The sequence below is a fragment of the Capsicum annuum genome, chromosome 1 (genome assembly GCF_002878395.1).
Source record: "Capsicum annuum cultivar UCD-10X-F1 chromosome 1, UCD10Xv1.1, whole genome shotgun sequence".
Lineage (NCBI taxonomy): Eukaryota > Viridiplantae > Streptophyta > Magnoliopsida > Solanales > Solanaceae > Capsicum > Capsicum annuum.
This window is the reverse complement of record NC_061111.1, coordinates 134,356,725-134,379,934: the sequence shown is the minus strand read 5'-3', so window position 1 is coordinate 134,379,934 and position 23,210 is coordinate 134,356,725. Positions and strand designations below refer to the sequence as shown.

Here is a 23,210-nt window from a genome sequence, read left to right as displayed (position 1 = left end):
TGGAGTTAGAGTTGTGTTTATCCATGAATATATTGTAGTTATTTTGGAATTTTGTGAGAGAAGATGGATAAAAAAAGTGAAAAGAAGTTTTTCTTATTTTTCACTTTTTCAAATACAACTCCAAATTGTACTTGGAATTCTCATTGTCAAACATCAACTTGGACTTGAATTTGACATAAAGTGAAAATTGTTTTCAAAAAGGTGAATAAAAAATTATGGCCAAATGGACAGTAAGTATATTCATTAATAATTAAGTATAAATAATGTTTGAATCGTGTTATATATTATCTTAAAACATAATTGCAACAATATAAAATATTTTATCAAAGCTAAAAAAGATTTGTATAAAAAGAACAGAGACAATAAATTTTGAATATACAAGATCAGCAAATTAGAAAGTTGAACCATTATTATTAGCTTTCTTTTTAGTTAAAATAATTATGAGCTAATCTTTACTCATCTAGATATCTTGACGAATAAAGAGTTGAAGACATCCTTGACATTGAAATATTTGGCAAAGACATTGAAATGAGTCAACAAACTAGCCAACTAAACACCAACACTTATTTTTGAATTTTGACAAATGTCACCAATATGTTGTTATGTCAATACTATTTATCCAAAATTCTTTTGAAAAACATCATTTTTCAATAAAATTTTAATATAAATATACTTTGTACTCATTCATATATCTCAATTAACGCAATTCTTATTATGAATAATTATAATATTTATGCTAATCAGCTAATAGAAGTTGAATCTCACAACTGGGATTACATTTTAAGTAATATACGTCCATCATATATTAAATGTTCAATAGAATTACAAATTCCTAATATAATTTACAAAAATGGTAATCCCATTATGTCTCTTTCTGACCTTATTATTACTTTGTCAAATTTGAACCTTTTAAAAGTTACCTTTATTCCTATTTTAATGCATGTTTTAGTTAATTGGACTTTTCAATTACTACCAATTACAACAAGGAGACGACTATTCACTCACCAGTTTTAGCCGTCTTTTTATGAAAAAATGACTCCTGTAGCAAGAGGCCATTTTTGCTTTACTCAACATCTTGTTATGCTGAAAACAACTGCTTCTGTCAGTGATTGGCTATGAGATGATCTCCCCATTACCTTTGAAACGGCACATGGAAAATCCCATTGGGATTATTTTGCTGAAGAGTCAGAGTTTGGTAGTATTTTTGATGATGCAATGGCTAGTGATTCGCGGTTGATCTCCAATTTGTTAATTTTTTATTTTTGTAGGCATGTCTTTGAGGGCTTAACTTCGTTAGTGGATGTTGGAGGTGGCATTGGAGCCATGGCTATTGTTGAAGCTTTTCCAGGCTTAAAATGTATTGTTCTTGATCTCTCTCATATCTTAGGTGACCTAAAGGGAACAGGAAATTTGGAATTTGTTGCCGGGAGTATGTTTGATAAAATTCATCGTGCTAATGCAATCTTACTCAAGGTACATACTATTAACTAGTTGGAATGTTTCTGACGAGTTCTCGGTGAGAAATCTCATATTTTGCGATAATAATATTACGTACGACACACATCTTTGGAAATTAATGTTTCTTAGAAGTGTTACAGTGGAGTGACTGAATTTATAACATTAAAATTAGGAAGTGTTACAACAAAGATAGCCACTAAATATTTATGTAGTGCAGAACTATCTTAGGGCTTGGCTTTAGTTATTTACGGCCCCTCAAAGTTATTTAAAAAATTCACTTAGGCACTTTAACCTAGCCTTGCTCCTATTAAACACCTCTATTATTGCACATCTGAGTCATTTAAACACTTTTTACCTATGTGGCACATTGATGGTTGTTCACACCTTAGTAGGTGCATGTATCAGTCTTTTAACCTCTTTTTCAGATGCTCCCTCCGTTTCAATAAGAATGACTTACTTTCCATTTGTCCTTTTCAAAAAAATGATTCCTTTTCTTTTTTTTTGTCAATACTTTAATTTCAACTTTCCACGTGACATGTTTAGAACCACAAGATTAAAGAAAATTTTAGTATATTTGATACAACTTTAATTTAAGACCACAAGATTCAAAAATCTTCTTTATTTTCTTCAACTTTGTGTCAAGTTAAAGTAGGTCATTCTTTTTTAAATAGTGGGAGTACTTTTTTTGGGCCAAAATTTCCATTTTTCTTTCTACTTATTTCTCTTTGCTAAAAAATCTTTTTCCCTTATTATTTTAAGATTGTCATTTTCGTCCGCCACTTCACCGTCATTAATCTTCACCTTCTGTACATACACACATCAAAAAAGAAACTAAATCTCTAAGATTTTACCCACTTAATAGAACCCCTTTTTTCTCTTTCATTTTTCTTATGTTGCCCGGGCTGCTCATTTTTTATCACTTTTAATTCAAACAACTATTGCTTGAGTTATTTGTTCCCTCAAGATATGAATTATTATGTTTACTAAAAATAGTAGCTCCTTTCCACATGTCCAAAAAAACCACTCTTAATTTTTTTCTTCAAACTATTGAGTATCTTTTTTTTCATTTTACTCAATTTTTCATTTCTCTAGAAATAGAAATTGCTCATCAGAGAAAATTTATATAATAAAAATAGATATGGACAATCTAATAATTTGACTGATACAGTGGGGGAATTAGGATGGTGGGGAAAGAGAAGAAATAGAGTAGGGTAGGGATGATAAATGAATTTTTACCTTATTTTGTTTTTCTTAAAATTATTATAATTTTGGATTTAGATTTTGCTTAATCAAAACTCACTTTTATGACTATTTTAACTAAAAATGCCATTTGTCACTAGTTGATTCATAATTTCCCGACATCATCCGCGTGTGAGTAACACTGTCTCTATATTTTATCTAGTTGTTACAAAAATGTTCGTATATATTTGTTAACATTGAAGTGCCTAATAGGAATAAGGCTAGGTTAAGGTGTCTAACTAAATCATGTGAACAACTTTAAGGGGTGGTTTATGACTAACGCCCTTAGAATTGTATAGCAAATCGCATCATTCTCTCCTTCTCTCACTTCCCTATCTCCTCCCTCGCCAGAAGCATACTTCTCCCAACAAGATTACCAATTAATGCTCCACTTTTTAGTTTTAACATGTTCTCCACATAAGCCATGATCAACTACAGGGTGAAAAGGTATGATTAAGAATTTGGGAACTTTCAATTTAAGGAATCATAACACAAAACAAAAATAATAATTGATACATAAAATATAGCCAATTCATCAAAGACGGTTTCTGAATGTTCTCTTTTTCACTTTTGAATCTATTTTGTTTCTTCAATTATTTTTGATAAAATTTAGACATTGTACCATAGATAAAGATATAAAAACAACTTGAATCGTACATACATACACACACACACACACACACACACACACACACACATATATATATATATTTAAAACTAGGAAATTCTATAATACATGTGTGTATGTGTAATTATGATTTACTTTTAAAGAAAATATTTATTGGTGTATTTTTATTTGGTTGGTTGATGATTGATACATATATGTATATATATGTGTATATGAGTCTTTATATTTCAATTTTAAAGTTAATATGTGTATCTATGTATATGTGTTTTTATGTTTGGTTAATGATTGACACATGTGTACTTGTGTTTATGTTTCTATTGTATAGCTAATTTGTGTATCTGTGATTCAACTTCAAAACTAATATGTGTTTTTGTCTATCTGTATGTGAGATTTGGAGATAGACGAGAGAGATGAGATTTGTTTTTCAACTTTAACACTAATGTGTATTTGTCTATTAGTATGTGAGATTTGAAAAGAGACGAGAGAGATGAGATTAAAGGAGAGAAAAGAAATGCACAAATACTTTAGAGGTTGTATTTGTGATATTTGCAGGTTTTATACAAGATACAACATGCATCATAGATATACAGTATCTATAATTTCTCTTCTTTCTCTAAACTTTTGCTCACCTCGTTCTTCTCTCTCTCTCTCAATCTCAGTCTTCATTGTCCTCTGTAAAGCTATTGTTATGGATTATAATTATGCAAACTATAACTATTCTTCATAATTATGGTTCAAACTATTGGTAAATATTGGTAAAATAATAAAAACAATATTATTTAACAATTAGCACAATAATAATATTAGCAGTACAATGCCATAACAGTGTAAAATAATAATAATACTAAAATAATAATATTATAACCGATATAATAGTTATAACAGTAATATAATTACTTTTTAACAAGTTAATGATATTGAATATTAAATAAATATTACTACGATATTATATTAACTATACTTGAGCCATGCTAGGCATTGTCCTAAGAAACTATTTTAACAGTGTGAAATTTTCCCCAGGATTAAACAAGAACTTCCCTATTAATTAGAGGATATTCAAGATTAAATAAGTCTTCCCTAATTAATCAGAGGATATAGGAATCAACAAAATTATTAATACAAATACCAACAAGTTAAACTAAAAATAATATAAATAATAGAACCCTTTAATAAATTATATAATAATGTATGAAAGGGTGAAGGAAGAGAAAATTAAGGGGGTAAGATATTAAAAGAAAAAAATAGGAAGTTGGTTACTGAAAAAGAGATAAAGTTTTATATAATTGTTCTTGTTGGATTTGCTGAAGGAAAGAATGCCTACTTATAGGCTATATGGAGCAAGATACTAGGACATAAAGGTACCACTTGGAACTAAAGGCCACCATAAATTTTCCTTTTCCTCCAAGTAAGAAAATAGCTTCTAAGACACACTATACTTTAGCTTTTTAAGCACACTAAACAAATTCTTCTGAAATAAAATAATTTACTTACAATCCCCACATTATTTCAAAAGAACTTATAGGAAAAAGAATCTTAACTTGTTGGAATTGCATGGTGAAAATGCAGTAGGTTTGGTGTCTTCTGGACTATGAACAAAATTTAGACCAATAAAATTTAACCTACAGAATTATCGGTGAAATATAGTAATTTTTATGAACCAAATAAGTTTGTTGTAAGCCAAAGACTTTATCAATCACATTTTGACCGTAATTTTGTTATTCAACACGATTTTGTGCCAATAGGCCATATGCGTTCCTGGTATTCATGAGAGCTCTAGAGACTAAGGCCAAAAGTTTCATAGGAATGGGCTCATTCCACTTCTCATACAGGTGAATTCATCAAGTGTATATTTCTTTAAATACACCATCCGTAAGGACTTTGAATTCATTAAGAGTTAATAACTCATCCCTCCATTTTAGTAGCAGATCAAGAACTCTCAATAAGTGCGCAGTGTTAATATCAACTTGTTATGACCCATATGAACCTACTTCATGGAATCTCCAATCACATAGGTTGGGTTACCATTTGTATTGACAATCAATTATATTGGCCTTAACCCCAACTATTTTGGGGTTTGAAGAATTAATTTTCTTCTCACAGCTTTAGTCTGTTAATTGGTTGAATTCAATTCTGACTTCAAATAATTAATGGAAATTATTTTATCTCTCGGCAATTGCTTAATAATATCATGCCTCAATTTCATATGTCTACTCTTATAATTGTAAAATTAATTCTTCGCAATAGCAATTATTGCTTGACAGTCACAGTATACATACACAGGAGGCACCAGATCATCCCATTTTAAAGGGATATTAGACAACAGATCATCCTTTTTAAAAGGGATATTCGCTAAGAAATTTCATAGCCATTCGGCCTTAGTTCCAGCTAACTCCAAAGCCATAAACTCTGATTCAATAGTTGATCTAGAAATGATTGCCTGCTTAGCAGATCTCCATGATACTACACCATACCTAAGGATGAACACATAACCACTAGTGGGTATTGTCTCTTCTGAATCAAAGATTCAATTTCCATCATAATAACCTTATAAAGTAAAAGGAAATTCACTATACGAGATACCATAATTCATGGTTCCTCTCAAATATTTCATCAGTCATTTTAATGCAAACCAATGCTCATTATTTGGATTATGAGTATATCTTCTCATTCTACGCACAGCATAGGCTATATCAGTCCTAGTAAAATTCATTAAATGCATTAGACTCCTAATAATCTGTGCATATTTAAACTGAGCAACTGTGTTACCATTATTCTTTTTTAATTTAGAATTAGCATCACAAAGAGTGGCTATAGGAGTTACCTCCTAACATTCAAACTTCTTAAGAAGTCTTTCCACACAATGTTCTTGTGACAATATTATACCATTTTCACTCCTTTGTGACAATATTATACCATTTTCACTCCTTATAACTTTAATTCCTAATATCATATTCACTTCACCTAGATTTTTTATATCAAAGTTAATAGACAAAAATAATTTGGTACGTTCTGTAATATTTAAACATGTACCAAATATAAGCATGTGATCAACGTATAAGTAAATTATCATATAATCATAGTCTACCATTTTTTTTTATAAACACAAATATCCACCTCAATAGAAGAAAAGTCTTCTTTTATTAAGAATTGATCAAATTTCCCATGCCAATATTTAGGAGCTTGTTTAAGGCCATAAAGAGATTTAATTAATTTACAAATTTTATTTTCTTGTTCAGAAATTAAACATCCTTCAGGTTAAACCATATTAATTTTTTCTTCTAAATCTCCATTTATGAAAGCTATTTTTACTTTCATTTGACGGATAAAAAGCTTATGCAATGATGCAAAAGCAATTAGTATTCGAATAGAAGAAATTCTTATTATTGGTGCGAATGTATCAAAATAATCAATATTTTGATTTTTAAAAAATCCTTTAAATACTAACCGAGTTTTATATTCTTCTATTGATCCATCTGGATAAAGTTTCTTTTGAAAATCCATTTACAACTAATCGGTTTTGCACCATGAGGTAAATCAGTTAAAACCCATGTATTATTTTTTATAATTGAATCAAGTTCAATTTTTATTGCCTCTTTCAAAAATTTAGCATCATAAGAAGATATATTTCAAAATAATTTTATGGTTCATTATAAATAAGAAATTTTTTAAAATCATTTCCATAAGAAAAATATTCTTTTCTAGGCCTTTTACTCCATCTCGGTTCCTCAATATTTGAGGTTGATTCATTTTCTCTTCCAATAGGTGCATGAGAGATTTTATCACATAGTGGAAAAATAAGTTCAAAGAGTTCAGCATTCTTTGTCTCGATTATAGTATTACTATCAAGTACATCACTTTTTAATACAAGAAATCTATTTGCAGTACTATGTTAAGGATATCCAATAGCATGTAATCAGCAGTTTTAGAGTCCATCTACTTAATCTTTATTATTGTAACTCCTCGAGACTGCACCTTGGGTGTCATACGGTGCTTACGACCCTGAAGGACCACAAGCGAACCCATGACTGGTACCTACTGTGAGCATTGAATAATATTCATGAAATATAAGTGGAAGTAAAACTGATAATCCCATAAGGTTCATAATACTGAATACAACTGTAGAATAACTGCTAACTGATAACATCTGAAAATTCTCTAAATATTTGAAATAAATGAGTTGATGGGACAGGCCCAAACTAAGTCACAACAGCTATCTGAAATAACTAAAATACTTAAATAATATAATCGCTAAATAAATATTGCATCTTTGATGGATGAGGACTCACTACTATAACTACGTCTGATAGACTGATCATGCTATGTATGGTTAGGAACCTTAGCGTCCTAACGTATGATATGAGATATCATAGCATAAAGAGAGAGTATGCGTCAGTACGTGGAATATACCGATATGATAGATGAGGTGATGCTAATATGCATGGGCTCATATGCATAAACAATAACTGAATAAGAGTACATGGGGAATTGAAACTGCGGTAAACACTGAGTGTGCAATACTGTGCATATGCATATATACATGTCATGTATCTAAGATTCTACTATAACTGAGTACTGAGTTCTATTGGCTTAATAACCGATAACTGAGTAACTAATATCTGATAGCCATGGTTCTATAGAACTGGACTGTGTTCTATACTGAAAACTGAAATTGAGACTAGTGGAGTGTTCATTTAACCGACATACCCCGATGTAAACTGATTTGGGGTCCTACCTGTAACCCCAGTTGGAAGGGTGTTAGCACCTAAAAGACCCCATAAAATTCTTAGCTTAAATCAGTCCTTTAGGTTTGTCAAGGGGTCCTAGACTTAGAATATTTTAGCTAAGTATTCAGACTTAGTGCCATTTTAGCCTTTTGAAAGTTGTCAATCTTATTTCAAGACCTTTACGTCCATTAAACACTGATATTCAAGTTAATTCATGATCAGGAAGGTCAATAGATGTTCCCAGATGAGTTTTGGATTTTTTGGACGTCGTTTAGACCATGTTTGAGTGCCTAAAATAGTAGGTCGACGGGATCTTGACGTGACGCATCGGCCATCGCATCAATGGATGATTTTTCCCCAGCTCCAGTGCAAATTCCAATGAACCAATGCAAACTCGACGCGGCCCATTGGCTATCACGTTGATACCAATGATGCGGTACGTCGGCCTGCACGTTGGTAATATGGTTTTTCAGTCATTAAAAGACCGCATCCTTGAGGGTAATTGGGTCTTTTTCCCATGACCTTCAGCGCCCAAAACACAAAATTAAATACTTTGGAGAGAAATTATACTCATTATTTCTCAAAATACTCAAGAACAAGAACCCTAGGAGATTCAATTTCAAATCAAGAACTCGCCATCAATCTCTCAGAATTCAGGTGTTCATCTATGAGTCCCTTCCACACTTGGAGTACAAGAAACTATTTTTAAACATAAAGTATATGAAAATTATGATTCCATGTTGGGTTTGATAATATTCATGTTTATAATGATTAATTGGGTTTCAAATCAATGTTTCATGATAAATTTCATGTGGGGTTAATTGATATATATGTGTTATCATGTGAGATCATGCTAAAGCCTTCAAATTGTGAATTTGATATTTGAAATTATGTGCTCACATGATGTATGTGCCTATTTTATGCTTTTCAAGTGATTGATGAATTAAGCATGTAAGTTGAATAGTGGAATTATAGCATGTTAGCATGTATTCAAGTTCATGCCATACAAGTGTTTGTTAAAATGCCCCAATGAAGGAATGATAATCAAGTACTTAGTTTACATGTTTCAAGTTTATGCCATGTCTCTTAATTTATGCTATCGAGTCCTGGGTGTACTTGTACCTTATAATTTAGTTGTTTACCTAGAGTCATGGTCAGTCATAGAATAGTACCAGTCACGTCACAATCAGTACTACTCTCAGTCAGTCACAGAACTTAGGAAAAACTCTGTAGACTCAGTACTAGTCTGGTCTAGTTCAGTACTCACCCCAGACCATAGTAAACTCAGTCAGCTAACAGAATTCATTAGTATCCCATCAGTCAACAGAACTCAGTGAATCCAGTTTAGTTTAGTTAAATTGTATTATCAGTAACAGTTCAGTCCATCCTAGTACAAACTAAAAATTAGTTCCGTGTCTATTCAGTTGGTAGTAGGATTCAGCACCGAGCGAGCCCAGGGATGGGGGCATTCCTGCCAGTAGAGGGTTTGACTCTTAGTAGGAATCCTTGCGTTACACAACTACGTAGCTAGCATAGGTTGAGATATCTTCCTGCCAGATATAATGAGGGTTGATATATCTCATTAGAGTTATCCTTCCAGTAAGGGTTGATAAAAGATCTTCATGTCAGAGAAGGTTAACTCACAGCTTATCCTTACCCGTGGAACGATACCCTTCTAACTGGGGTTACAGGTTGGACCCCAATCAGATTAGAGAGGTAGATGATTACCTCTCACAGTCTTAGTTTCAGTATCTGTCTTAAAATAAAAGTGAGTCTAGTTCTACAGATTCAAGACTATCAAATATAGTCACTCAGCTCAGTACGAAACCTAGTATAGTTCTATAGAATTTGGGATTATAAGATAAAGTCGTTCAAATATCAGTTATTAGTATTCAGACTCAGTATTCAGTATTATCATGATCTTAATTACAGTCTATGTATTCATGCATGTACTCTTATTCAGTCATACTCATGTTATTCAGTTAGTATTGTTCATACATATGAACCCATGCATTTCAGCCTACCTCACTAAGAATACCAGTACATTCGAAGAACTGACGTATGTTTTTGGGAAATGATGTCTTATATCACAGGTTCAGATGCAGGACCTCCAGAGCACCCTTAGCAATTTAGATCTTCAACTTTCAGAGTAGTTCTGAGTCCTCAGAGTTTGAGAACATGCTTGTTATTTTCAGTATTTCATTATTGTTTTCAGTAGTCGGAGTTAATTGGGGACTTTTCCCATCAACTTCACTGTTCCGACAGTTTAGAGGCTTTTTAGACTAGATATTTTCAAACAGTTGTTCAGTTTTACAGTACTTATGTTCAGTTTTGGTATTTTTATACTGTATTCAGATTTATTTACAAATTTGAACCTTATGGCATATGTTTCCACCTATTTCCGTAATTATTACAGTATTTATTACAAAGTTATTACAGCATGTACCATTCATGGGTTAGTTTGTGGTCCTTCATGATTATGAGCACCATGTAGCATCCGAGGTACAGACTTGGGGCGTTATAGTACCATTCCATGGGATACTAACAAATATTATGTCAACCCTAGTCTGGTAGGAAGACTCATGAATTATATAAATGAATTCATCAAACCTAGTCTGGCAGGAGGATGACTTACCCTATGCTGGCTACGTAGTTCTGTAACTCAAGAATTGCTACTAAGGGTCAAACCCTAGGAAAATAGGAATTCCCCTATCTCTGGGTTTGCTCGGTGCTGAATCCTACTCCCAACTGATATGACACTGGAACTGATCATTACTAGACTGGCTTGACTGGCTTACACTGATCATAAAGACTGTCTGGATACTACTTTCTTGACCTTGCTTAGACTATTCTATAACAACTGTAATCTAAGTAAACAGCTATATTTTGGGTATTAAATACCCCCAAGACTCAATAGCATTAATAATAAGACGTAGCATAAATCTTGAAAGAATTACAATAGTCATATGTTCACAATTCATTCAATGGGACATTTTGTCAAACACTTGGAAGCCATGAACTTGTACATGAATCAGAAACACATGCTAACATATCATGATCACACCATTCTATTCACATAGACATTCTATAAAACACTTGGGGAGCATGGTTCCTGAACATGAAAGAAATAACACATAAACATCATAACTACAACTTGAACATTAAATTTCAAGGGTTTTGACATGGGGAGTACACCAATCAATATTCCTAATATTTATGTTTATAATACTGATAATTAAATCTTGAATTGAAACCCATTCGACAACACAAACATGAATACAATCCAATTTGAGCATATAAATCATGAATTTCATAACTTGTAGTTTTTAAAAGGGTTCTTGAACTCCAAGGGTGGAAGGAAACCCAAGATGAACACCTAACATACGTGGGTGACGAATTCTTGAAGTTCCTTGGTGATTTCCTAGAGGATTGATCTTGAATTTTGGATTCTAGGGTTTTCTATTTGAGAGAGAATTCTTTTAATTTGGGAAAAATTGAATAAAATAGTAACTAATTAGGCTATTATGGCATTAATATCATGTTTAGGGCTGATTAGGATCATGTAAAAAAAACCAACAGCCCCTGGAAAGAATTAAAATTTTGTCTCTGAAAATCCCAATTTTGGCCATCACCGCGATGGGGTGCCATTATTGTGAGCCACTAGATTTTTGTCAGCTATTTTAGTACAATGACGAGTGAGAAAATGCACTTTGGCGCGATGTGGAGGTACCATGATGCTTCACCGGCGCGATGCACCATTATCACATTGTTATATTGGAAAATGCCAACTGGGAACTGGAACTTCACCGCAACACGGTACTATCATGGTGATTCCTTGAAAAATGATGAATACCATTTGGCCTATCACAGCGATGCCATGTTTCTCAGCTTGGCATACTCCTGCACTAAAAGTGTCATAGCTTCTTACCCGAATATCGAATTTGGGCAAAATTTATATTGTTGGAAAGATAATTCAATTTCCTACTACTTGGTAAGTCTAAATATAGAAAACTCTAAGTGTATTGAAAGTTTTATAGAGAAACTCTCGTATACTAAGAGCTGAACTGAGTTAGGGAGGTACGGGGTATTACAATATCTCCTCTTTGGGAACATTCATCCTAGAATGAGTTTGATTTAAGCTGAAAGTACTGAGGAACTGAGTTTACACAATGAACATACTCAGCTAAAGCTTAATTACCTAATTGAACTGATTCATGAAAGCATGACTATTATGAAAATAATATACAACTAGGACTAAATATGAGATAGAGTACATCAAAGAAAGCCGTTACCTTAGGCTAAGTCTGGGTTTACGGAGAAGAGATGAGGGTACTTGGTTCGCATATCTACTTTTTCTTCCCAAGTGGCTCCCTCAATGAACTGATTCCGCTAAAGAACTTTGACTAGGGGAACTTCTTTGTTCCTTAGTTTGCGAATCTGGCGTTCAAGGATCTTGTCTAGGACCTCTTTGAAGGAGAGATTATCCTTAATATCTATACCCTATAATAGGACTACGACTGCTAGGTCAACAACGCACTTCTTAAGCAAGGAGACGTGGAACACTAGGTATACTGAAGCTAAGTGTGCAGGCAGCTTAAGCTTGTAAGCTATCTTTCCAAAATGACTTAAGATCCTATAAGGACCAACATACCAGGGACTAAGCTTCCCCTTCATGCCAAAACTCTGTACTCCCTTCATGGGAGAGATCTTTAGATACACAAATCTACAAGCTCAAACTCAAGATCTTTCCTTCTCAGATCTGTATATGATTTCTAACGACTCTAAGTTGCCTTAAGCCTCTCTCTGATCAACTGTACTTTCTCTAAAGCATCAAACACCAAGTCAGGCCCTACTACCGCAGCCTCACCTACTTCAAACCAACCAACCAAAGATCTACATCTCCTCCAATATAGAGCCTCAAATGGAGCCATCTAAATACTGGGATAATAGTTGTTAAAGTCAATGATACACGCTGTCAATATATCCTTTAGAGTCTGAATGGTCCTTTCTTATTGACCATCTATCTGAGGGTGAAAGGCTATACTGAGGTGAACTTAGGTACCAAGACACTTTGGAACACTTTCCAAAAGTCAGAGGTAAACTAAGTACCTCTTTCTGAAATAATGGATAGCTGAACACCGTGAAACCTAACCAACTCTCTGAGATAGAGCTTAGCATAGTCCTCGGCTGAATAGGTATGTATTGGAAAGAAATGGGTTGATTTGGTCATACTGTATATAATGACCCAAATAGAATCATGCTGCTGACGAGTACGAGGAAAACCTATTACAAAATCCATGTTCACTTTTTCCCATTTCCATGTGGGACTTCTGAACTCCTGCATGGAACCACTAGGCTTCTGATGTTCAATCTTAACTTGCTGACCTATGGAGCACTTAGCCACAAACTCAGCAATATCCCTCTTCATCTAACTCCACTGATAGGTTTCCTGCAGATAGTGGTATATCTTCGTGGCCCTTAGATGAATTAAGTAATGCGTACCATGCATTTCTGCCAGAATTCACTATCTCAACTCAACAACACATGGCACACACAATCTGCCCTGGCAACACAACACACCATTTCCACCTTGGAATAAAACCTCTACTTTTTGACCTCTAACTCCTTCAACTTTACTAGACTAAGATTCCTATTTTGCTTTTCTTTTACTTCAGAAACCAGAGATGATTTTGAACTATTCAGCACCCAAACATTACCCTCAGCTGAATCAACCAGACAAACACCTAACCTGTCAAGCTGGTGAACTTCCTACACTAATTCTTCTTACCATTCTCAACATGAGTGACACTACCCATGGAAAACCTACTTAGAGCATATGCCACTAGATTGTTTTTACCCTGATGATACAACACACTCATATCATAATCTTTCAATAATTCTAACCATCTTCTCTGATGCAGATTCAAATCCTTTAGTAAAAACACATACTGGAAGCTTTTGTGATCTGTGAACACATCCACATGCACTCTATACATATAGTGCCTCTAAATATTTAAGGCAAACACAATAGCTTCTAACTCAAGATCATAGGTGGAATAATTATTTTCATGGGGCTTAAGCTATCTAGAGGCATAGGCCACAACCTTATAATTCTGCATCAAAACACACCTAAAACCAACTCTGGAAGCATCACAATACACAACAAATCCTTATGAACTATCGGGCAAAGTCAAAATTGGGGCTGTAGTGAGTCGAGTCTTCAACTCCTGAAAACTCTTCTCACAAGAATCCGATCAGTGAAACTTAACTTTCTTCTGAGTCAATCTGAACATGGGGGATGCAATAGATGAAAATCATTCAAAAAACCATTGGTAATAGCTAGCCAAACCCAAGAAACTACTAATATCTGATGGAGAGATGGGTTTGGGTCAGTTTCTCACCGCCACAATCCTTTGAGAATCCACTCTAATGCCATTATTGGAAATAATATGGCCAAGGAAATCTAAAAATCATAGCCAAAATTTGCACTTACTGAATTGAACAAATAATTGACGGGCTCTAAGAGTTTGTAATACTATTCTGAGGTGGTTCGCATGATCATTTTCGTTATGGGAGTAGACAAAAATGTCATCAATGAAGACTATGATAAACATATCCAAGTACTGCTTGAACACTCAATTCATCAAGTCTATGAAGGCTGCTAGAGCATTAGTGAGATTGAAGAAAATGACTAAAAACTCAAAGTGATCATATCAATTTCTGAAAGCTGTTTTTGGAATGTCACATTCTCTAACTCTGAGCTGATGATAGCTAAATCTAAGGTCTATCTTAGAGAAATAACTGGCACCCTAAAGTTGGTCGAACAAGTCATCAATTCTAGAAAGTAGATAGCTGTTATTTTATTGTGATTTTGTTCAACTGATGATAGTCGATATACATCCTAATAGAACTGTCTTTCCTTCACATGAATAGAGCTTATACGCCCTACAGGAAAACACTGGGCCCAATGAATCCCTTATCTAGGAAATCTTTAAATTGTTCTTTTAACTCTTTGAGTTTGACTAGAGCCATAATGTATGGTGGAATAGAGATTGGTTGAGTATCTGGAAGAAGGTCTATTCCAAAGTCAATCTCTCTTTTGGGAGGAACTCCGAGAAGATCTTCGAGAAACACATCTAGAAATTCACTTGCTACTGGAACTGACTCAAGATTAGGAGTCTCAGAATTTGAGTCTTTAACTCGAACAATATGGTTAATACACCCCTTGGATATCATTATTCTCACTCTAAGATACAAAATAAGTTGACCCTTAAGTACTGAAGTGCTACCCTTCTATTCTAGGATTGGTTCATTTGGGAACTGAAAATAGACAACTCTGTTTCTATAGTTAACTGAAGAATAACATGAATGAAGCCAATCCATGCCAAAAATGACATCAAAATCCATCATCTCTAACTCTAAGACCTCTGGTAAAGTAACTTTTTGAGACACCATAACCGGACAATTCCTGCAAACCTATCAAGATATGATAGATTTACCCACTAGGTAGAGACTGAGAAGCGCTCTGCTAGGATTTCAGCATTGACTCTAAAGTCAATAGGTATATAAGGAGTTACAAAGAAAAAAGCAGCTCCTGGATCTAGTAAAGTATAAATATGTAAATGGTAAATTTTTAACGTACCAGTGACCACATCAAGAGAACTTTCCTAATCCTATCGAGATTGAAGTACATAGAGCCTTTTTGGACATTGCCCACTGGTGGTATTTGAAGTGGCACCCTACTGATATGGGTGATCGGACTGAGCTAGGGGACGATTATGCTGACTCAGTGAACCTTCCTGAGGACACTCTCTAATTCTATAACCTGGTTTACCATACCCAAAACATACATCACTGCCAACCATGCAGATACCCTGATAGTTTTTACCACACTTTTGAAAAAGAGGATTTGTTCGGGCACTACTAACACTACCCTGAGATTTAGAGCCTGACGCCCTATCCTTATTACTATTTCTAAATTTAGTCACTGGAGCACTGGCTGAGGACGAAGCTGAAACTGAAGATTTTAGGTGGAACTGAGGATGATTACCACTCTCTGACTTAGGTTGAGTAAAGTTGAAGCTACCTGTTCTTGCCCTCTTGTTCTCCCTCTCTTTCTCCTTGGCTTTGTGCTCCTCAATCTATTCTGTATAGACCATTAACCTAGACAAGTCCATCTCTTCAATCAGCATTGTGGTCCTACACTTCTTGACCACACTGTCAGACATACCAAACATGAACTTACTAATCTTAGACTTGCTATCAGCTACCACATGAGGAGCATATCTAGCCAACTGAGTAACTTAAGGGAATACTCTTTCACACTCATGTTGCCCTAATTTAGGTTGATAAACTATAACACCTTAGCCTCTCTCAATTCCAATGGAAAGAACCTATCTAAGAAAGTAGTAGAAAACTCTTCCCATTCTATAGGTCATATTTCCACACCTCTCTCTACCTTTTACTACTTAAACCATGTATGAGCCACATCCTGCAACTGATGAACAACTAACTTAGCACTCTCACTAGCAGCTACCCCTATAATATCTATTTCTTTCAACACCATATCAAGGAAATCCTATGGGTCCTCCTCAAACTTAGACCCTGAGAATAAAGAAGGGTTCATCGGGTGAAGTCTCGAATTCTAACTGTAGCAGTATTGTCCACTGAGTTGGCTTAAATAGTAGATGGGAATTCATTCTAAACTTCTACAAAATAAGATAGAGTAGTGAATGCATCTCTGAACTCTGCATGATAAACATGCTCATTCAGGGGATTTTCCTGAACTGGCAAAAGTATTGGCTTGTCCCTAGTTCTTCTTCCTTTAATCTTTCTGGGAGGCATGTTCTGTAAATGGAAGGTAAATTTGAATTATATAGAGAGTTTAACTTGAACTAATGCTCACTCGCACGATATGAATACTGAAAGAAGGGAAACTTTTGTTAAATGCCTCACAACCTTTTGCCCATAAGTGTGTCTTGCTACACACCCAGGCACAAGACTCTACTTGACATGACTTTCCTACTTTATAGGACTTTTTAGAACCTTAGGCTATGATACCAAGTTTATAATGCCTCGATACTGTACCTTGGGCATCACACGATGCTTATGACCCAAAGGACCACAAGTTATCCTGTGACTGGTACCTGTTGTGAGCACTGAATAATATTTATGAAACATATGCGGAAGTAAAATTGATAATGCCATAAGTTTCATAATACTGAATCAAAACTAAATACAACTATAGAATAATTGCTAACTAATAACATCTGAAAAGCCTCTAAACATCTGAAATAAAAGAGTTGATGGGACAGACCCCAACTAACTCACAACTACTGTCTAAAATACCTGAAATACTAAAAAAATATAATGGCAAAGTAAATATTGCATCCTCAATAGATGAGGACTCACTACTATAGCTGCAACTAATAGACTAATCTGGCTAAGTATATTCAGGAACCTGAGCGTTCGAACCTATGATATGAGATATCATATCACAAAGAGAGAGATGCATCAGTACATAGAATGTAATGGTATGACATCATATCACAAATATAAAGCATGCATTAGTACATGGAATGTACTGGTATGCTAGATGAGGTGAGGCTAATATACATGGGCTTATATACATTAACAATAACTGAATAAGAGTACATGGGGAACTGTAATTGTGGTAAATAATGAGTGCGCAATATTGTGCATATGCATATATACATGTCATATATTTGAGATTATACTGTAACAGAGTATTGAGTTTTATTGGCTGAATAACTGATAACTGAGTCACTGATATCTGACAACCATAGTTTTGTAGAACTGGACTAAGTTCTATACTGAAAAATAAAATTAAGACTGTGGGAGTGCTTATTTAACCGACATACCCTGATGTAAACTGATTTGGGGTCCAAAATGTGACCCTAGTTAGAAGGGTGTTTGTAAGACCCCACAAAATTCTAAGCTTAATTCAGTCCTTTAAAGCTTGTTAAGGGGTCCCAAACTTAGAAAATTTAAGCTAAGTATCAAGACTTAGAATCATTTTAGCCTTCAAAATTGGAGGATTCATTTTTGACCTTCCCAATCTTATAATATCAATTTTCAAATTGATTCATGATCAGGGTCACTTGTAGGTTATCTCATGTGAGTTTTGGATTTTTTGTGCGTAAGGCTGAGTTTGAATGCCCAAAATAGTAGGGGGTCATGGGTCGTTCCACGGGGGATGCTTGACCCGAGTAAGGGTTGCACCATAAGGGCTGCTTGACCCAAGTAGGGGTTGCAACGCAAGGGGGGGCCCTGTTCAGCATTATTTTCATATAGGTTATGGGCATAAATGGGTCATTTTTCCTACCCTTATTCATCCTTAACATGAAATTAATCACTTCATAGGGCAACATCTCATTCATTATTCATAAACTCTCTGAAGAACAAGCCCTAGATTCATCTAGTTCAAGAATCAAGTCTCAAGAACTCACCACCATCTTCTCAAAATTAGTAATCAAGGCATGTTGGATGTTCATTCATGGGTTCCTTTCATATATGAAGTCCAAGAACCTTTTTCAAAATCTCAAGTTAATATTTTTATGAATTACATATATGAATTGGGTTGTTTTCATGTTCATGTTGGTTATATGGGTTTTTCAATTCAAGATTTAATTGTAGTTTTCATGAATATAAGAGATTATGTATGTAATGGTTGTAATTCCCACATCAAAACCCTTGAATTGTGAATTGATAATTGTAGTCATGATGCATCAACATGTTATTCATACCCAAGTACAGGATTATTCCTCCTAGGTATTTGACAAAATTCTTAATTAAGTTAATTGTGAATTTGTAATCCCTTGGTGATCCTAGTGTTGAACTCATGTCATTGCAATATGTTTTAATTCCCATCATGCTAAAGCTATGCCTTGCAAGTGTTTGTTGGAATACCTATATGAATTTAAATAGTGTACTTATGACATATTAACATGTATTCCTATTCATGCACAATTTCATGACTTCTAAATGCTTGATGAAATACCTCATTGATTGCATTGTGAACAGTTGACTATTGTCATATTTCGAATATTGCCATGTTCTATTAATATAGATGCTATCGAGTCCTGGGGGTATTCAATACCCAAGAATCTAGTTGTTTACCTAGAATTACAGTAGCTACAAGATATTCTCAGTAATGTTATGAGTAGTAGAATTGAGTTAGTTCAGAACTCAGTGAACTCAATTAGTTAACAGAACTCGGTAGTATTCCAACAATCAGCGGAACCCACTAAACAGTTCAGTTTAGTTAGGCAGTATGATCAATAATAGTTCAGTCAAGCCTAGTACAGTCTAGAGATCAGATCAGTGTCTATGTAGTTGGGAGTAGGAATTAGCACCGAGCGAACCCAGGGATGGAGGCATTCCTGCCAGTATAGGGTTTGACCCGTAGTAGCAGTCCCTACATTACAGAACTACGTATCCAGCATAGGTTGATATATCTTCCCGCCAGACTAGGGTTGATACATATCATATGAATTTTCCTGCTAGGGAGGGTTGATAAAAGTGCTTTCTGTCAGAGAGGGTTAACTCACAGCTTTGTCTTTACCCATGGCACGGTACTGACACCCTTCTAAATAGAGTCACAGGTTGGACCCAAAACAAGTATATACTCAGGGTATGTTGGCTAGATGAACACTCCCATAGTTTTAGTTTAGTGTCTACTCAGTTAGGAGTAGGAATTAGCACCAAGTGAACCCAAGGATGGGGGCATTCCTGCCAGCATAGGGTTTGACCCTTAGTAACAGTCCCTGTGTTACAGAACAACGTAGCCAGCATAGGTTGATATATCTTCCTACCAAACAAGGGTTGATTCATCTCATATGAGTTTTTATACCAGCGAGGGTTGACGAAAGTACTTTCTATCAAAGAGGGTTAACTCATAGCTTTGTCTTTACCCGTGGCATGGTACCGATACCCTTCCAACTAGGGTCACAAGTTGGACCCCAAACCAATATATACTCGGGGTATGTCGGTTAGATGAACACTCCCACAGTTTTAGTTTTAGTTTTTAGTAGAGAACTCAGTTCAGTTCTACAGAATCAGGACTGTCAAACACAGTCAATCAGAATCAGTAACTTTAGATATCAGTTACTCAGTTATCAAAACTCAGTACTTAGCTTTAAAAAACTTAGATACAGTATATATATACACACAGTATTGCATGCTCAGTATTTATAGTAGTTTCATTTATCCTTAAACTCTCATTCTCAGTTACTTTATATCATTCAGTCAGTATTGTTCATGCATATGAATCCTTGCGTTCAGCCTTACCTCATCTAGCATATCAATACATTCAAAGTACTGATGCAAATTTTTTTTTGTGCTATGATGTCTTATATCATAGGTTTAGATGCACAATCTCCTAACCATACTTAGAAGCCCATACTTTCAGCAATATATTTAGTGGTGAGTACTCATAGTGAGAGGACAATGTTATCATTTCAGTATTTTAGTTTATAAGTACTTTCAGTAGTCGGAGTTAGTTGGGGACTTGTCCTATCAACTCTATATTCCGACAGTTAGAGGCTTTTAGACTAGAGTATTTTAGATGGATGTTTGGTTTTTAGTATTGATCTATCAATATTTGATTTCAGTTATGAACCTTATGGCAGATTTAGCTTAATTTTTGCATTTCTTTAATACTATTATCCAGTGATTGCAGTAGGTACCAGTGATGGGTTAGCTTGTGGTCCCTCGAGATTATGAGCACAGTATGGCTTTCAGGGTGTAGACTCGAGGTATTTCAGTGTCAACACCTTGCCTTAGGATACTAACAAATATTGTGTCAACCCTAGTCTAGTAGAAAGACTCATGGATTATATATATGATTGAGTCAACCCTAGTCTGGCAGAAGTATGACTTACCTTATGCTAGCTATGTAGTTCTGTAACTCAGGAATTGCTACTAAGGGTCAAACCCTAGGCTGATAGGTATTCCCCCATCCCTAGGTTTGCTCGATGTTGAATCCTACTCCTAACTAAAATTACACTGGAATTGATCATTACGGGACTGGCTTGACTGACTCACGTTGATCGTGAGGACTGACTAGATACTACTTTCTTGACCTTACTGAGACTATTCTGTAACTACTATGATCTAAGTAAATAGATAGATTTCGGGTATTAAATACCCCCAGGACTCAACAGCATCTATAATAAGACGTAGCACAAATCTTGAAAATATAAAAATAGTCACATATTCATAATTCATTCAATAGGACATTTTGTCAAACACTTGGAAGCCATGAACTTGTACATGAATGAGAAACACATGCTAACATATCATGATCACACCATTCTATTTACACAGACATTCTATCAAACACTTAGGGAGCATGGTTCTGGAACATGAAGGAAATAACACATAACATCATCACTACAACTTGAACATGAAATTTCAAGGGTTTTGACATGGGAAGTACACCAATCAGCATGCATGCAATCTTATGTATATAATTATAATTAAATCTTGAATTGAAATCCATACAACAACACAAACATGAATACAATCTAATTTGAGCATGTAAATCATGAATTTCATAACTTGTAGTTTTTAAAAGGGTTCTTGAACTCCAAGGGAGGAAGTAAACCCAAGGATAAATACCTAACATATGTGGGTGATGAATTCTTAAAGTTCCTTGATGATTTCCTTAAGTACTGATCTTGAATTTTTGATGCTAGGGTTTTCTATTTGAGAGAGAATGATTTTAATTTGGGCAAAATTTAATAAACTAATGACTAATTAGGCTATTAGGGCATTAATCTCGTGTTTTGGGATAATTAGGGTCATGAAGAAAGACCCAAATTCCCCTAGAAAGAATTAAATTTTCGTCATTAAAAATCCCAATTTTAGCCATCACCGTGATGCGGTGCCATCACGGTGAGCCATTGATTTTTGTCGACTAGTGTAGTCTAAGGACGAGTGCAAAAATGCACTTTGGAGCGATGTAGAGGTATTGTGGTGCTTCACTGGAAAGTGACAATTACAAAATGGTACGCTGGCGCAACGCACCATTATCATATTATCACACTAAAAAATGCAAATTGGGAACTAAAACTTTACCGCAACGCGGTACTATCATGGGTATTCATTGGAGAATGACGAATGTCATTTGTCCTATCACTGTAATGCGGTGCTGCTCAGTTTGGCATACTACTGCACTAAAAGTTCCATAGCTTCTCACCCGGATATCAGATCTGGGCAAAATTTAAATCATTGGAAAGCAAATTCAATTTCCTACCACTTGGTGGATCTAAATCTAGAAAATTCTAAGTGTATTAAAAGTTCTACATATAAACTCTTGTATACTAAGAGCTGAACTGAGTTAGGGAAGTACGGGGTATTACATTCATAGTGAATAGAGTCCATCTACTTTAATTTGACAAAATAAAAAAATATGATGTTATTGCATATTACAGTGAAAATATTTTCAACTATTTACTCATTAAATAATCATTATTTCATGGTGAAATAGTGGATTTTGCACAATTTAAATGACCAAGATTGTGCGAGGATACTAAAGAAATTCAATTAATCAATTCCAAATAAGGGAAAAAGTGGGAAAGTGATTGTCATAGATATAGTAATGGAGGATAATTGTAGCAATGAGCAGCTTGTTCAGTCACAACACTTAGTGGACTTCATCATGAGGATTACTTCTGCTTCCAAAGAGAGAACTGATAGATAATGGGAAAAACGTTTTCTAGATGGTGGTTTTAGTGAATACGTAATAATAACTTCTCTTAGCTTGAGGTCTTTAATTGAAATTTATCCTTAAAAAAGATAATTTATAGTACTATTTAACTTTTTATAAGGAATAACTTTCTATGTTTGGAGTTCCAATAATAATATTAGTGTTCGGTATCTCATTGAAGTCTGTCTAAATTCAAATTTACATAGGTAAAGTGTGTAGACATGTGATTTTAACCCTCCCTGAGTTTAATATATTTTTTCTAACATTAAATATTTTATATTTGTCCAATATTTATTTTAGCTTTTGTTTCATTTTGGAAAAGTTTTGATTAAATATAAATAAAAAATAATAAAGAAAGTTACATTTTTTTCATGACCGGATCTACTCTGGCGATACAGACCCCGGTGGCTTAATTGCATCGGCGATCAGA

General features: G+C 34.6%; 1 pseudogene; it reads left to right on the top strand.

Annotated features, from left to right (window-relative positions):
- The first annotated feature begins 714 nt into the window (after positions 1-714).
- On the top strand, positions 715-22,864 carry LOC107856027 (annotated as a pseudogene).
- Positions 22,865-23,210: the final 346 nt, after the last annotated feature.